The following is an 18,203-nucleotide window of genomic DNA, read 5'->3' as shown; positions in this document are numbered from 1 at the left end:
GGAATACCATCCCTTGTTCCTCTTCGCTACAGGCACCAGTTCTATGGCGCCTTTCTCCAGCAGGGATTTGATTTCCTGCGCAAGGAGCAGATCTGGACTCTTCAAAGAGAGATTCCCTGGTGGATTGTCATGAGGTCTCTGCCGGAAAGGAAGGCAGTAGCCGTGGGCTATGATCTCCAGAACCCACACATCTGAAGTAATGGCATGCCATTCTACAAGATGCTGCGCCAGCCTTCCCCCAACCAGCGAACCATGGGACATGGCCTCATGACTGAGCTGAAGCGGTTGCAGCAGTGCCTGAGGGCAAAGAGACTACTGCCCGAGCGGCCTTGGCACCTCGACTACCTTGTTTTCCACCTCAGGTACTCCTACGGTGGCCCCTTTGACTTGCAGCTCCCCTCGATAAACCAAAGGAAGAGTAGTATCGAAAGGGACCTTCCCTCCATTGCTGTCCCCTAAGACGAAAAGTCAGAGGTTGGCGAACTGCAGTGCTCAACGACTTTGCTGCAGCTTTGGAGGTCTGCAATCTCTCAAGGCTTTCGTCAGCCTTGCTGCCAAAAAGATGTTCACCATCAAAGAACCGATAGAAGTAACAGAAGAAACGAGGCACGCTGAGATCTCTGAAGCGAACACGTTCTGGGAAAAAATGGAACTGAGGCTACGGGCATCGTGCGTCCCACTTATAACATCCGGTGACGTCGGCTCGATGGAGGCCCTCGAGGACAGCGTATCGACGTCATCGATGCAGAAAACTTTTCCGAAGCAGCACAGCCGTGGTGATTACCGGTCATAGATGTGGAATACGTTGGAGGAACCAATCCCTTCGAAATGTTCTCTTCTAGGTATGCCCTGTGCTGTTCTGAGAGCATTGTTCTGGAGGATTTGGATTTTGTTGACAATGTGCTTGCTCGCACCCAAGTACAAGGCATTTTAATAGTCCAGCTTGGAGAGGATAAGGGCTCTGGCTAGGATAGTGCAGCTGTCCTTGGAGAGAAGGGGTTGGCCGGCTCGGATCAGCTTGCAGGTATATGCATTAGCCGAGGCCATGGCATTGACCTATTTAGGAAAGAGTAGAGGATATGTAGAAACCTAGAGTTTTTACCTCTTTTACCACTTTCATGTGATTTCCATCGATGTTGAATGATATATATTTGGAGCTGAGTTTGTTCAGGTTGAATGCAGTACCAAGTATGAGGAGCTCAGTTTTATCGTCATTCAAGCAGAGGCCTTGGGCGGCCATCCATGCTTGGATAATTAGATACATTTTATTTACTAGGGCCATGTCCTGGTCATAGTCCCCAGTAAGCGGTATGAGGATCTGGGTGTCATCTGCATAATTAGTGTAGGTGACACCCAGATGGTCCATGTTATCGAACAGTGGCTTCGTAAATATGTTGTACATATTTGGTGAAACGCAGGAGCCCTGCGGCACGCCACATGTAATTGGGATCGGGTGTTCAACCGCTGAGGGCGAGAAGACTCATGGTCCTGTTATTTAGAAAGGATTGGATCCATGCTATAGTGTCCTGGGAAAAGTGGGCTGCTGAATCAAGGTGTTTACATAGCACTGTATGGTCCAGCAGATCGAAGGCAGGCCGGTAGATCAAGGAGAAGTAGCAAGGCTGTTTCCCCCTTGTCTTTAAGTTACTCAATCTGGGTTTTAAGATCAATCAAAGCCGTTTCGGTACTGTGTTGTGGCCTGAAGCCAGATTGGCGGACTCCCAGGAGGTTATTGATCTCTAAATACTCCTGAATCTGAAGATATGCTACTTAGTCTAAAATCCTGAATAGGAATGGTACTGTAGTGATTGGCCTATAGTTGGTAGGAATGGTGGGGTCTAAGGATTGTTTTTTCAGGAGGGTCCCGGACCCATGATTCCTTGTGATTGCTGGGAACGGTGCCAGATAAAAATGAGGCATTAATTTTGAGATGAATAGTGCCAGGTCTCTAGCGGCATCTTTGATAATCTGGGCTGGGCAGCTATCTCCCTGACAATTTGAAGGTTTGAGGGATAAGATCGGTTTCTTTCTACCTCAAGGATAGAGACTCGTGAGAATCTGAAATGTAGAGGCGGTTTGGTAGAGTGCATTGAGGTACTAGCAAGCGTATCTGGGTTGGGCAAGTTCGCTCTTTTGTCCGCAATCTTGTTTTGGAGAAGGGCAATTTTGTTCGATAGGGCATTCTGGATATTAGTACACTAGAGTTTGTCCTTCAAGCAGTTGTCTGTTGGAGGTATTGGGGCTTCCATCTCCCTTAGAATAACAAAGAGTTCCTTGGTGCTTGAGCTAGCTTAAGTTTCCCGTTTAGTGCGTATTATTTCTTTTTTGTATAGGGCGGAGATGTTGATCAGATTATTTTTATTTACCTCGGTAGGTAAGTGTCTCCAAAGTAATTCTAGTTTTCTTTTTTCGGCTCTCAGAGTTTTGAGTTGGGGAGTAAACCAGGAGTTGAGGTGAGCTCTAGGTTTACTATTTCACATTTTTTTAGTGGGTCAATAAGGTCTAAGGCTTTGGTCATAGTAGCACTATATCCATCTACCAGTGTGTCTGGGTCTGCTGAATCTGGCAGAGAGTTGAGGGTAGGGATTACAAGTGGTATGATCTTACCCGCCGTAATGTTACTTTTATTCCTAGTAAGGAGAGAAGCTGCTAATAAGTTGACCTTGGTGGTAGGGATATTAACTAAAAGGGTGAAGGACAGAAGGAAGTGATCCGTCCATAGTTGAGGAGTGATAGAGGTAGTAATTGATGCATTGCAGTCGAGGTCTGCGACCCAGTCAAAGGTTCTGCCTTTGTCATGGGTGGGCTGGGTCACTCTTTTGGTGAAACCGACTTCAGTTAGCACATTGGAAATTGTTAAGGCTTGTTGGTCTTTGGGATAATTGAAACCAAGGTTGAGATCCCCAAGCAGTAGTATTTGGGTGGAAGCTTTAGTGTTGTCAGATAGTATTATGGAGATGTCCTCCTCGAATGAACTGATGGGTCCTGGAGGTCTGTAGATTAGATGGGCTGTAAGGGTTTGGGAGTCAGAGATAGGTAATTTGACAGTGAGTAGTTTGAAGGATTTGACTGCTGGTGAAGGGCCTAGTCTCATATCCAAGTTAGACTTGGCAATAACTGCTATGCATCCTCCTCTGGAGTTAGCCCATCTGCTCTAAAAATGGTGTAATTGTCAGGTACTGCAAGTAGGAGGGTGGGGCCCGCAGCTGCGTGTAGCCATGACTCTGTTATTGCTAGGAAGTCATAATCTTCAGCCCAGGTCAGCTATCTCAATAGCATGTGCCACCAGTGATCTGGCGTTGATTAGAGCAACCTTGATGTTGGAGGTATTATTGTCGGCAAGGGGGTAGAGGGTTTGCCTTGGCTTACTTTTCTGATAGATGGAGAGGTAATGGGTTTGCCCTGGCGTTGTTTTTTAACGGAATGATCGCTAGTCTTGGAAATATGAATAGGAGGTGTGTCGTTTTTATTGCTGGAGTTGATCTTGGCAATTGGGCGTAATCCTGCTGCAGGGGGACATAATTTAAGGTTCTGGTTGGTGGCTCATAGAGTCTAGTTAATCTCGGGCAGAGTCTGAAATTTTATGTTGTATTGAAGAAAGGTAGGTTGGTTTTGATGAGACCATGATTTAAGTTAGGGTAAATAGGTCGTAGTTGGTCTTGGCCCACGCTGCTTTATTGTTCAGGTTGGAGGGGTTTAGTAACTACAATTAGTGAGGGTAAAAACGAGTAGGTTTAATGCTAGTAGGTTGAATGGGCTGATGGTTCAGCTTCAGCGGGGGCAAGAATGAGGGAGGTTTGATACCCTCTATAGATGCAATTGTGTTCGCCATAATTGGATACTGTATGTTTATATGGTTGTAACCTACAGCTATGGCCAGTTGGCATAATGCCAGAAGTGTGCACAGTAAGTTTGGTAGCAGGAAGGTGCTGGCGTACATAGTGCACATATGATACCACTGTGGTTGGCTGGGACACAATAGTTAGGCAATACGGATAGCCGGTGATGCATGCGCCCCACGACAAGCAAAGTCAGAAATTAGCATTGGGCACAGGTCAGATTCAAAAGTAGAGTCAGATGTCCTTATTAGGCATAAACAAAAATCCGATGCAAACCCAGATATTGGCCTTGGGCAGAGTCAGCTAATAGCATTGGGCACAAAATTAAATTAAATGCAGATTAAAATATTCTCATTGTGCATGACAGAAAGTCAAATGCAAGATTAGATATTAGCATTGGGCGCGGCACAGATCAAATGCAAAATCAGACAATGGCATTTAGGCGCGAACAAGTTCAAGCGCAAAGTTAGATATTAGCGTTGGGTACGACACAAAATCAAGTTTAAAAGCAAGAGCATGTTCAAGCCAAATCAGATCATAATCTTGGGCACTCTAACATCATGTGTATAGTGACGACGTAGTTAATGGTGCGGCAGTGCAGGCAAGCCTAGAGAAGGCTCTTAAGCAAGTGGCAAGTATCGGGATTATGCCATTTTCCTATCCGCATAGTAGTGTGATACAATAGGTGACCGAGGACAGGTCAGGTACGGCTCAAAGTCAGTAAAGGCACAGCCGATCAGCCTAATGCTAGCGACAAAGGCGATGGGTGAAAGATATCAAAGTTGGGGTACACTTTGAAAATGAGGGGATGTGCACTTTTTGTTAATGCCAAGAAGACGGGATTCCGCACGCACACGCAAAGCATATATTAGAGCGGAGCGCTGGTAAGGGGCAATGCTTCCCAGCAGCAATAGTGAAATCGGCGAAGCAATTTCAACAGTTCCAAAGGCAGAGGTGTAGAATGGCAGATCTTTACGTGTTACGTGTAGTCAACAGGATGGCAAGAAAAAAGGGCAGAATGGCTGGCTTAGGCTCCTGGCGATTCTGGACAGGCTCAGGACAGGTGCCATAGTAAAGTGCTTTGCCCACAGGCCGGGGTCCTCGCCTGCTGGCGAGACCCGATAGGCTTATCAGGAGAGTGGTAGCCAATCGGAAAGCAGGCTATTGTAGCCAGGCAACAGGCAGGCACAATAAAACATGTGATTAACTAAAACACGAGTTCGCACATGCACCAGTACTGGCTACACCCAATTAAAAAGAGGTTTAATCTATTTTCCCATTCAAATGGAAAAGTAATGATAGCTATGCTGACACAGAAGAAAGGACAGGGACACAAGTCACTTGTATATTACAGTGGCTGCCTAGATGCAGGGCATTTCTCATGTGAGCAGGCACTTTTTGCTGCCGCATTTAAAATTGAGAAGGCTTCTACAATAACTATGGGGTGCACTGCAATTTTATATGTGGAACATGCATTATTCGCAATACTGGAAAAAACAAAATCCACATTGACAACCCCGCTACAGTATAGATCAGACAATGGGACTAAGTTCTGCAGTGGTCGGGCAGATATGGGGTACACGAAGGGGGAAGGGATGATGGTGTAATCACAGACATGACTACCGTACCACTACTCAACCCAAGCGGCAGAACAAGTAGCATTGATTGAAGCGCTACATTTGTCAGAGGGCCAGGTAGTAAACATTTTCTCTGATTTGGCCTATGTCACTTCCACAGTGGACTCAGGACTAGCAAGATGGAAGAGGAGAGGATGCTCTTTATACCCAACTGATTTGGTATGTTGGCATGACAGCACAGGAAAAGTGGTCATGCCAAATAAATGATCACAGATGGCATTGGAACAGCTTCACTACCCCGCCCACATATGTAATGAAAGAGCATGTGGCTGCAAGTATAAATGAAGACTGGTTCATGGCAAATTTGGATGAGAGTGTTGTGGAGTTTGTAAATAAGTGCATGATATATTTCAGAAATATTTGCTAGGGCACACAGTTGTGATGGGAACATTGCAGTGACCCGAAGGCCCCTTCCGGCACTTGCATATTGACTATGTTGATATGCAAGAGAGATGTACCTCAAATAGGCATCTGCTTGTAGTGGTGTGTCCATTCTCATGTTGGCTTGAGGCTGGTCCTTGTGCCCATAATGATTCCCGGTCTGTAGCCAAGTTCCTGGTGAGGAAGGTGTTCCCAAGATGGGGGATTCCAGATGAAATTCGTTCTGACAATGGCCAACACTTTGATAATGATTTAATAAAGGAGGTAACAACACTCTTGAGGATAAAGCATAAACTATGCACAGTTTATAATCCACAAGCCAACAGTTTGGTATACAATATGAATGGACTGCTCAAAATGCACTTTGCAGAGCTTACGCAAACGCTTGGGAAATCTTGGGTGCACTGCTTCCACTTGCTTTGCTCGCAATACGCCTGGAGATCACCACTTGACTCCTAATGAGAATGTTACAGGGTGGAGAATGCATGCGCCTATTCCGTCGTTGCGTAAAATTTCTTGCACACATTCTTCTTTTTGAATATTGGGGCGAATTTGATATGCATCTCAAAATGACTTTGCTACATCTCCTTGCAGAGTGGGACAAAAACTGAAAGTTGACTATCTGGTCAATTCCCAAAAGCAGCACACCCTTTACTCGGGGGAGAAGATATTTGTAAAAAAAAATCACGTGCAGAACTGGGAGGAAGAACGCTTTACTGCCCCATATACTGTGATCTATTTGACACCCACAGCTGTGAACATCGAGGGGCGACGAGGTTGGGACCACATCACTGACGTACGCAAAGACAAGAGCTCTGTTTCCCGAAGCACAACATGATTGGAAGTAGCGGGGACATTTCTTTGAACTTTTTCTCCGTTTTTAGACTAGGAAAATGATGAAAATGTCTTTAAAGAAAGTGTTTTAATGAAAAAGAAACAAACGTTTTCTGTGTTTTGGAGTGTGATGATATTATCATACTTTAGTATAGGATTAATGCTTCTTGATATATCTGGATTTTAAGAGAAAGAAGTGGAACACGATTAAATGAAAAGATAAATGGGGAAAAAGGAGTTCAATGACTGAGGAGGGTTCCATCATGGCACTGCAGAAGAGCAAGATTCATCAACTGGCAATGTTCGATACGATGAGATGGTACGTGTGGGGAGAGCAGGCAAATGGCACATGCAACGACTGCTCCCATTCCACATGTCATGGGAACGGCCATGTTTTTCCTACTCCAAGCTGTGTTTTATGAGGTGGGATGCCTAATGGACCTGTCACTTTGTATAAATAGATGTTTATTCCCGGGGAAAAAGGTGGTTGTTCACAGGGGGGATGAAGGGGAAAATGTGCATGAAGACAATGTTGTAAAATTTAAATAAATGCTTTAGAATGAGGAAACCCAGAATAAGGTAGTGTGGAGTATGTCACTGAGGGTCTTAAACAAGGGGAACTACAAATAGGAGCCCAGAAGAGAATATGGTGCACAAGTGAGGAAGGGCAAATCATACCTTGGTGTCATATACCAGGCCATTGATGAGGATAGAAGGAGCAGTTTGCTATGGGGACCAATGGGAGGGGGGGAATAATGCAATGTCGTGCTGAAGGATTGGTCGGTTTTGAACAAAAAGTGCTGCCTTGGTGAATAACAACTGCAAGGCAATATGGGGAAAATATGTACATGCTTTAACTTTGTTACATGAAAAGCATCAACCAGTTGACATCAAGCACTTTACATGATTCCCTTTGTGTTTCAGATCGAGTGGGTCCATCTGCCTGGGCACTAATTCTGGATGCGCCAAGGTGATGCGGAATGCAGCGCTGACGGATATTTGATGGGCCTGTGGATTGAAGGCCTATGGCCAGCTTCCAATTGAATGGAGTGGTATTTGTGCCCTTGTCACCTTGCATAGTCCTGCACTGGTGGTGCCTCGCAATAGCACAACCCTGAAGATTTTGTTGCAGGAAAGAAATGGCACAGCAAGAGGAACACAAATCAATAAGGAGGAAGAAGAGGGCTAATAATTACTTTTCTGAGAAGAGTTCAAACAACCTGGCCGCTATCCCAAAAGAGTACAGACTGTTCTTTACAGTTGCAAAGTTTTTTTACATCACTTCTGTTCCCAGGTGTCCAGGCTGCTACTAATGCAAAGTGGCTGCAGCTCACCAGATATGAGCTGCTACATTCGGCAAATTCAACAGCAAAAGGTCTGAATGCAATAAAAGAGGAGATGAGGGCTCTATGCTTGGTGGTCCTCCAGAACAGTTAACAGCTGTCAAGGGAGGGGTCTGTGCCAAGCTCGGGAGTAGTTGCTGCACAGTGATACCCAATGGAGAGGCTTCAAATGGAACATTGAAAGCAGCCACAACAGAGATCCGGACACTCCATGAAAAGATGACCAGCAAAGTTAATGGCGTGCAATCAAGTAGTTGGCTGGACAGCATTTTCACATGGGTACCCACCTGGCTTTCTGGACTGTTTTGATTGACTGTCCGCACGTTGGTGCTCATTCTTGTCACCTTCTGCATCATTAAGAACATTTTTACATTATATTCTGGCACGAAAAAAGGATAGTTGATGTTACCCTTAAGTGTTAACAAAGAGGCTACCGAAAAGAAGGGTGGTAATAAAATAACTGGGGAAAATGAAGAAGGGGATCGTGATGGGTGGGTCTTTATACAACCAGCAGACTTCGAGAATTATTGTAACGCTCACCTGATTCCCACGGAGGAGCCGACCCGTTCTGGACTGCTACAACTTCTTCCACGGTAAAGCGTAGTACTTGGAAGAAGGACTGGACTGGACCCCCAAACCTCGTCTGTCTGGCCCGTAGAATAATCCTTCTGTAGATGGGAAAAGGGAGTTAACGGTCTGCTAGATTGTGTGTGAGATTCCCCCCTTTTTCCCCTTCTCACCCTCCTCGAACCCTAGCTGTGCCTTCCGCAGACTCTCACCTTAATTTCTGTATGGACGAGCTCTCCATCCTGCTTCAGACGCAGGGGTGCGTAGATTTCCAGTTACTTCACTGGATCTCGGATTTGGCGAGGGTTCGATGTCTGCTTGCCGTTACCAAAATGCTGCCGTAAGTATATAGTTCAAAAGATCAAGTCTTATTTGTCCCTTGGCCTTTGTTTAATTTTCAGGGACTAGGTGAGGAATCCGTGTGGAGGAATGGATTCGCCGAGGTAAGCTCAGGTGAGTACTTTTAATGAAGATGTGCCGTAGTGGTTTGCTCTGACACCTTAATGAGTGTGTTTTATTTCCCCATAGGGGCTGGGGAACGGAAAAGCCAGAAAAGCCGCTCCGACCCGAAAAGGGAACTGAGGTCCCAACAAAATTCAGGTAAGACTTAAGGTGAGTAATCTGTCCTTTTGCAATTAGTTCGTTGCTCACCTTGTTTTGTCCTTTTTCTTCGTAGGTCTTGAATGCGACCGATGTCGCCTACGGGCGCTGAAAAGGTTGCCGGCGCCACGTGAAGGTAAGCATAAGCGGCACAGCAGCGTGAGAAGCGGAGCGCTTCTAACTATTGTCTTTCTTTTCTGTAGGTGCTGGGATGCGGCCGATGTCGCCTATGACCGCTGAAGAGCTAGACAGCGCCACGTGAAGGTAAGTGGAAGCGGCGCTGCAGCGAGCGATGAGATGTGTTTCTAACCCTTGACTTTCTTTTGCAGGATCGTCGGAGTGAAGAATCCGGATGCTGGATGAAGGTAGGTAATGTCCTAATGCTTGCCTTTCTCTCCTTGCAGGTGTTCCAGGTGCTGGCGGGCGTGGCAGGAGCCAGGATGCAGGGGCCGACTCGGTGAGCGTCCTGCTGCAGATGCAGAATAACGCGAAGCACGTGTGGCCATCCGGGCGTGGTTTAAATAGCCTTGGAAGAGCTTGAGGTGAGTGTTCTTCCACTGGCCCCACCCGAGTAAGAAAAGAGTTCCTGAAAGAAAATAGTTCCTCCCCAGCCTTAGTTGGCTTGGAGCTTCAGACAGCATGGTCTGCCTCGGGTGAGTATGCAGCATGGTCTGCCTCAGGTGAGTTCACCCAAGCATTACCATATGTTCTGCCATGATGAGCCTGGCGCCAGGACAGATGCCTTTTATGAGCCTGGCGCCAAACGCGCCAGGACAAGGTCCAAAGAGCCCCTATAGGGGTTTGCTGGGTCCTGCTTGGTGAGTATGAAGTCTGCTTCTGGGGACGCTGGGCCTGACCTGGCTCCTCGGGAGCAGGCATCATGACAGTTATCAACTATTTTGGATCCATACCTAAAGGATAGCCCAGGTTGTATATGGGTGGGGGAAACTCTGGATGGTTGGGAGGAGACTGGGGGAGATATGACAAACTTGGAAAACATTTGGATTCACAAAGAAAGTAGCAGAAAGGGAACGGGGCACAAAAAGAGTTAGTTATTGATAGATCAATAAAAGGGGGAATAATGTAATAAAAATTCAAGTTCTGCGCAATGAAAAGGTGCACACCAATTGCGAGAGTAGCACGGTAAAAGGAGAGGGGGCTCCTTTTTAATCATTACAGAAGTCAAACCCAAAATAAAAGTAGTTGACATATAACAAATGTAGGTGCAACGGTAAGTATAACCAGACCTAGAGGTAGGCTAAAACGTGATAAATAGAACTAAAATATCAATATCCATACAAGGCCTATTGGGCTTGTACACACGTGTTTCAGAGCGCATAGCACGACTTTGCAGCCAAAGTGTATTAACTTTCATTAATCTACAACAAAGCCGTAGCAGCTGGTAACACATTGCTGGGACCACGATCCCAGGCTGGAATGGTAAGAAGCAAAACAGCAGCTATTATTTTTCAAAGTCACAGATTAGAACCCAGGCGTCCCGCCGACAGGCATGGAGAGCATAACCATTTAATAAGTCAAAATAATGTGCAAAACATGATTTTTAGATGGAGTTAAGAGAACCACAGCGATTTCAAATTGCCCACAAGCACATTTTGCCTGGGAAGAAGGCTAACAAGTTCTTAAAGTGCAACATTTGTATAACAGTATGTTTGTGGTTCAAGGCTCTGGCAGTGTCTTCGAAGGGAGCACTTCTCACGAAAATTTTGAAGAGATGACCGGGTCATTTGAATACATTTCTGCTGGCCATCTCAAATGTTTCAATGAATTGTCATTACGATGTGGGAAGTGGGGGGGTTGGATTGTGACGTCACATATTCTAATTGTGGGAAGTGTCATGGTATCAGGCAGGTAGTTGGGGCAAGCTGGGTAGAGGCTTGGCAGGTCTGGCATAGGCACACAAAGAACCCATAACAAATCCCTCCTTTCATTCCTTCCTAGTGTTTGTAGTAACTTCCTGTTGCCATACAGGAAGTGCATGATAACTCATGAGCTCTCTAGTGTTTGGTTGTGACTGGCTATAAAAGCCACACCCAAGATTCTTCCAGTCCTTCGTGTTGCTCAATGTGAGCTGTATCAGCAACACACTTGCCATGCTCTGGATCAGCCAGCATATGCTTACCTGCTCCGGATATTCCTGCATCTGCTTACCTGCTCCGGATATTCCTGCTTCTGCTTACCGGCTCCGGATAGTTCTGCTTACCGGCTCCGGATATTCCTGCTTCTGCTTACCTGCTCCGGATATTCCTGCTTCTGCTTACCTGCTCCGGATCATCCTGCTTCTGCTTACCTGCTCTGGATCATCCTGCTTCTGCTTACCTGCTCCGGATCATCCTACTTCTGCTTACCCGCTCCGGATCATTCAGCTTCAGTTTACCTGGTTCTTACTCCACGCCTCAGCTATCTCCAGTCAAGAGGGGACTTCTACACTGGCACCTGTAAGAACAAAGAAGAACAGCAGCGTTAACACGCGCACATCAGTAACGCTGCACATACTCATCAAAACTTCCCGCAATGCTGGAATCCAGGTTAGTTGCACAAGCGCACAAACCCCTGTAAGAAAGAAGAGACATTATTCATTGCGCTTGCTCCAATAACGTGGACACTTATTTCACTGCACTCTCTCTCTCTCTCTCTACGCAGTTCATACTTACCAAAAGCCTCAGTGCAAACTTACCTAACCACCAAGCCTCCAGTACCACTGAACCCGGACTCAAGGCACTAATACCACATAATTTCTCCTACAAGGGAAAGGGAGAGACATTACCAGGCGCTCTCGAATTGAAGGTGCTGCGCAAACCTAGCAGCAGCTAGCTTCTACATGCAGCGCTACTCACCCACAAAAATACCGGCAAACAAAGACAATACAGACAATTTTGGACACTCAACATTCTCCGCACAACGTTCACTTGTGGGAAGGACTTTCTAGCCAGTGACGAAACTGGCGCCTTGAACTCTCGGCCTCGCTGTGAAGGCATAAAACAGCGTTTGGCATCTGAACTCGGCCTACAGACATTGGCACCAATCACATGAGTGAATCGTGCCCCTGCAAATGCAGGATGGAGTGCAGACCCTACTAAGGATCAAGGTATTCCTCCGGGTGAAACAGGGGAAGTGAAGACTCAGGGTCAAGGGAGGCTCGTCCATCGCTCCTACAGAGACACAGATGAGTGACAGAAGGTTTGTGGACCCAATTACAGAATATAATGTATACTTTTCTATAAAGGTCTGATGTGCAAGCACCAATTAGCTCGGTGTGGGGAGATTTTTTATGTTGCAAAGTTACTGTCACTCAGCTCAAATTATTATAAAAGTCAGATTTAGGGGTGCTTCTTTGACAGCCCCTTTTCATGCAGTTCTGCTCTGCCATCTGTTTGGATATAGCTGTCCCAGCTGCGTCTGGGCCCTGAATAAACCTGCGTTACTTCTTGTCTGGGGACACTCCTTTGACTACTTTTGTAATTTGTACTGGTGTTTTCTGAGGCGACCCCCGATGCGTGGGTTACGTTCTATTTCCATACAGTAACTGGTTGAAAATCTTTCTGCTACTAGCACACAGCATTCTTATGGGAATAAGTAAATGTTGCCTGCCATAGTGACACTTATACTAGTATTCTTCGCCCCTCTTCTATTGTGTTTTATTCGTACCCCTGGTATTGATAAGAGCATTGCTTGTAGAGCAAATGAAACAAAACAAAGGAAGCCTGTGTGGCTATAATCCTGCAAAACTGGTTAACGGAGATGAACACCTGGGACCTCTTGCAGGTGAACGTAAATGTAACTGGAGACCTACAAGGAGCTGCGACATGGTCATCACACAATATAAGTGCAACCTTGGATTATTTCTTTGTGGATCGTGAAACTTTGAAAATAATCTCTTTTTTGAAAATAATAAACAAAAAGCGATCACAAGATACTTGTCCTTACGTGCTCACTTCCAATCAATCGACTCGAAAGTGGCCTGGACTATCAAAAAAGTTGAACCCATAAGGTTGAAGGGAATAACGGGGGTTGGGGGGAGAGAGACAGAGAGACAGAGACAGACAGACAGACAGAGAGAGACAGAGAGAGAGAATTCAAAGCAAGAACTGTGCTGTTTCTTTCTCTCCTATCTCCTCCTATTGAAACTTGGAAAGTTTTAAACACTACACATGGAAAGTGGTGCATTGGTCTCCTGTGGCAAGCTGCAATACTGCTGGAGTCTTTTTGAGGCGTATTTTGTATTGGAGGAGGAGGACCAGCACCAGTGTTTGTAGCGAACTGTATTAAAAACACAGTTGCCGCGTGGAGAGGCGTGCCATGAGTGGTCCACTGAGGTGCAGAGAAGCGGCGGGCCGCTGTAGAAAGCCCATCACAGTACACAGTGGGACAGTCTCGCCCTGGTCCAGGAGTATTGTGTATTTAGAGTTCCGTTGTTTTTCTTCATATATCTGCTTGCCGTGCCTGTGTACTCTACTTTTCACTTAAAGCAGGATGTGCAGTGATTCAGCGAGTGAGCAGTGGCTCATTACTTTCAATATAATTGTAATGACTGTGACTGGAGCACCAATTGGCATCTATTGCAGACTATTAGGGACTCATCTCCATAATCCTCCCTGGATAATAGATATTCATAATTCTGTCTTTACTTTCTGTTTGCAAGACTTTGGTACTTCATTATTTAATTTCACAAACTACCTATCCCATAATGCACCTTGTGGCAGTTATTCCCTGGCTAATCCTATGCAGAAGCCCAAGTAATACAATCCCCAGAAGCCTTAGAGATTGGTGCTGCTTTCACTTTCCTAGGACCAGAGAGAGGAGGCAGATTACCTTCAGATGGGATGATCCAGGTGCTGATAACAAGCCTACTTCAGCACAAAGCAGGTCAGTATTTAAGCAGTTGTTTGCACAAGCACTGGGCTCTTGCATCGAGTTCGCTCCCAGCCCTTTGTGCTTCGATCCTTGATTTCTGCTGTTTGATGTTGCTTCCAAAGCCTACTCCTGTTCCAGTGCCCTGTGCTCCCTGCCTTGCAGCCCTGTTACTCTGCCTACACTGCCCTGCCTTCTGCCCTGTACCTCCACTTCCTGCACTGCTGCACTGCTCCCCTGCTTGCAGTCTTGTATTACCTGTCTGCAGCCCCTTGCTCTCTACCACCTATTTTGTTCCTTGCCTGCAGTTTCTTGTTCTTTGCCCATGGTCCGTGTTACCTGGCTTTAGCTTCCAGGTTTCCAGTCCTGAGTTCCTAGTTATCTGTCTGCAGTCCTGCCTTATTATTCCAGTCAAGATTTACAGTTCCTTGAATTCCTTGTTACCAGTCTGCAGTTCAGTCCTTGTGTTCCTAGTCCAGAGTGTCAGTCCTGGGTTTTCTTGTTCCTGGTCTATAGTTCAGTCTGCTGTTCCTTGATTCTGGTCCTTAGTTTCTAGTCTGCAGTTTGTCTCCTATACCATTAAACTTATTTTCTTCTTGCTTTTCCTCTTTCATTCCTGGTCACTGTCCAGAACCGTGTTTACTTTGACTTTCTATTCTTCCATGGATATTTATGTTACTGTTCTTGTTCTCTCTTATTCTTGTATAATTGCTTTGTTCAGAGATTGGCTGCTAAGTTTTCCAGCAGGCAATCTCTGGCCCTTTCATTTGTCAGTATAGTATCTTGTGCCATATTGTTAACAGTGTGCTGGTTTCTACTTCAGGAGGAAGTCATTGTTCAGTTCCTGCTGGACCCGTACAGGCTTAAGTCTTGTTAGTACCGTTTCTTGTTTGTGCCTTAGGGTCCAGACACAAACACCCACTCCTGCTGCTCTTTTCCATGAGCATTTGGAGTGGGGCCGTGTAACAGAAACCAGCTCAGAATGCTAGAGTTCACCAGACCGTGTGGGAAACTATTCCTCCCATTCAGTGCACACCTCAAATGGGAACCTAAAGTGTTTGTCTTGCTTGTACTCCCTGACTCTTTCTGTTCACCTCCTTGGTTGCCCATCTGCAGTACTTGCCTATGCTTTCTTGGCTGCAGGATTCCTTACACTCCTGTCTCTTGGGCACTTTTCTCCCCTCAGCTTTGTGGGCATGTCTCTGCCCTCAAGCCACTGATAATGTGTGCGCTACGTAGTCTCGCAAAACATACTGATCAGACATTACATGAACAAATGTTTGAAATGACTAAGCATATGCAATTACCAGAGTCCCCAGTGGAACCAGAACTGTCAGTGAACCAGATGCTATTGTGCGGAATAAAGAAACAAAAATCAGAGCATACTTTTGTTTGGTAAACTACGATACCAATGCCCGCGGGGTGTGGGTTAAGGGGGAGTATTGTGTCAGCAACAGACTTTGCCTGAGAGGGTCCCGCACTCCAAATCGGATGCTGAAATGCTGAGATCTGTGGCAGTGGCCAGGGAGTTGAGTGCACAAAGAGGGAACTAGGCGGATGAGACAGGGGACCCTGACTGAGTAAACTATAACCTCCTATGCATCTACCCCTCACCCTGACCCAAGAAAAGGTTCCCTTTCCGATCTTAATGTTACGATGGATGATAGCAATGCAAATGCCCAGACCGCATTGATCGCCCGTAATCAGGTGACCTCTACATTCGCATTAAATTTATGAAGGCATAAAAGCAGAAGTCAGGATGCACTTAATTGCTTTGGGCGCAATTCAAAATAAGTTGGATATTATGAGTAACAGATCTGGTCTCGTAGAATTATTACATCCAAACCCTGAGAAACAGAGATCTGACCGATCTCAAGTCATTCTAATGCTGCAAAACCTCACCCCTCCAACTCAGACTGCCGACTCCTCCAATCATGGAAGGCCTGGCAGCATGAATATGAGAGGAGACTCATTTAAATACAGTAAGATTTGGCTTTTCCTGAACCTGGTCTAGTCGACGACTCCTCTAAATACAGATGATTGTTTAGTTATCAAAATATTCTTGTGTATGTTTTCTGTACCGAATTGTCGCGTTACAGAAACCTTAACTGTATGAATATATATACCCTCATCAAATGTACAAATAAACAAATGTTCATATTTATGTTTCTTTTTCGCAAATATCTGTTGCTTTATTTATTATTTGTCTCATTATCGGCATATTTATTTACTTAGAACTTGCCCTGATTTGATAAAGGCAACTTTGCCGAAACACGTGTCATCTCGAAGGGCATCACACTTTATGTGATAAAATAAAAAACTTGGAATACCAATTGGTGCAGATCTCTGGCCTTTTTGTTTTTCTATCATTTAAATACAGTCCCTCTGTTTGGAAGTGTTGATTGTGAGGCCACCAAAACGCCTCAAAAAATGCAGCAGGCAGCTGAACAAACGAGTGAGCAGCCATATTTGAGTAAGGCTTCTCAGAAAAGGAAAAAACTTTACAGGATTGCAAGGCAAGAAATCAAAGAACACAAGTTCCTGAGGAATTAGGCAACACTGAAGGCTTTGGCATATAAAAAACAATGCAGAGCTCTGAAGGTAATGGGATTAAGTACTAGCATCCCTCCGGTGGTGATTGACAACTTCTCTCAGGATGAGCCACATAGCAAGGTTCCTCCAAGAGCCTTTAGAGGAGGATTGAGTGACTTGGACAGTGTTAATATCATGTCTAAAGTTAGTAATGCCTATAAGCCTATAATCTATACAAGTCGAATTTCATCAATAGAGGAAGGGCTTCAAATGGAAAAAAAGTGAACAAATTGTAAGGTAGTGCCACCTCAGCCACTGCTTCCAATAGTGCAATCCATCCAAACACAATGTGATAAGATAAAAAGAGGGGAAGGTCGCTCAATTGGCCCTATCGAGTGTGACTGCACAGGAAACTCAATGTGGTTTATCACCTCCTCCTGTCGCAAAGGTAAAATCAAAGGCGACACAATGGGAGAGTATAAGTGTTGAATAATCTAGGAACTTATGGGACAGTACATAGGCAGAGGGAAACACTTTGAAGCCCATTGTAACGTTTATGTAATACAGTCACAACAAGCTTTGTCCTTTAACAAAGTAACACAGACTCCTTTGTCTATGCACGCTATTGATTCTTTACAGCAAATGAAACCCTCTGATCTTAGCTTGGTTTCCATGGATGTCAATGGGGCAACATGCATGCACAAGAAGTTGTGTCATTTAAAAGCTTTGAACCATATGGGTGGCTATGAACCGATGCCAAAAATGTCCTCCCATTTACAATTTTGAAGGGGGCCAAGGGCTGGGAATCAAGTTGCATACCAAAAGGGGAAACTAATGAGAATTTAACAAAAAGGTCTAAAAAAGAAATGAACACCAAACTAACTTCATGATTGAAAGCATATATTTATTTCTTAATAACCGGAGACCGGTATTAAATAGGTCTGGCATTTTATTATTGTGTTCATATATTTTAAATTTAAGTACAATAACCTCAAGGGACATAGTGAGGGTGACATTTCTAGATTGAAAAGGGAACAGATATGGTGCTCCTCAGTTTTGAGGCCACAGTAATTTATGAACTGGTTTTGAAGGAGTTAATAACAATGAGCCAAATTGTCTTTCACGCGTGTTAGGTAAGATTTTCAAATCAATGATAAATCTTCCTGACCCGTGTCAACCTCAGACATTTTTGCTGGACTGGTTGATTATTTTTCCCCATACCTCAGTGAGTGGGAACCTTTTTTCCACACTCAGAGTCTTTTACTCTTTTTATGGGTGTAATTTTTCAGACTCTCCATAGTGTCTTTTAAAAGTTATCCTCTTTGACAACTTTTTGGCAATAAGTGCCTATTGTTGCTGGGTTGCCCTGGGGGCTCCCCTTTTAACTTTCTCTGGCAAACCGTGTGAGAACTACAGTTCCCAAGGGTAGAAAGGATCTTTGGATCCCTTTTACATTTTATTAGGTGAGACCAGCACCCCCACCTTATGTGGAGTGCTGAGGAGATACTGAGTATCCCCTTTCTCATTTTAAATGTAGCATTAATGTTACAAGGACAAACTTGCCTTTAATGGCTGGTGGCAGTGAACCTTTTTATTAATTT

General features: G+C 45.1%; 1 protein-coding gene across 2 annotated transcripts in view; it reads right to left on the bottom strand.

The window, feature by feature from the left end:
- Positions 1-18,203, bottom strand: part of MMS19 (MMS19 homolog, cytosolic iron-sulfur assembly component) — a 1,998,114-nt gene that overhangs the window by 1,172,046 nt on the left and 807,865 nt on the right. The gene's annotated exons all lie outside the window — the stretch shown is intronic.

Source organism: Ambystoma mexicanum, chromosome 8 (assembly GCF_040938575.1).
Source record: "Ambystoma mexicanum isolate Mex_15411 chromosome 8, UKY_AmexF1_1, whole genome shotgun sequence".
In the NCBI taxonomy this organism is placed as follows: Eukaryota; Metazoa; Chordata; class Amphibia; order Caudata; family Ambystomatidae; genus Ambystoma; species Ambystoma mexicanum.
Note: the sequence above shows the minus strand (reverse complement) of the source record. Positions and strands in the feature narration are given on the sequence as shown.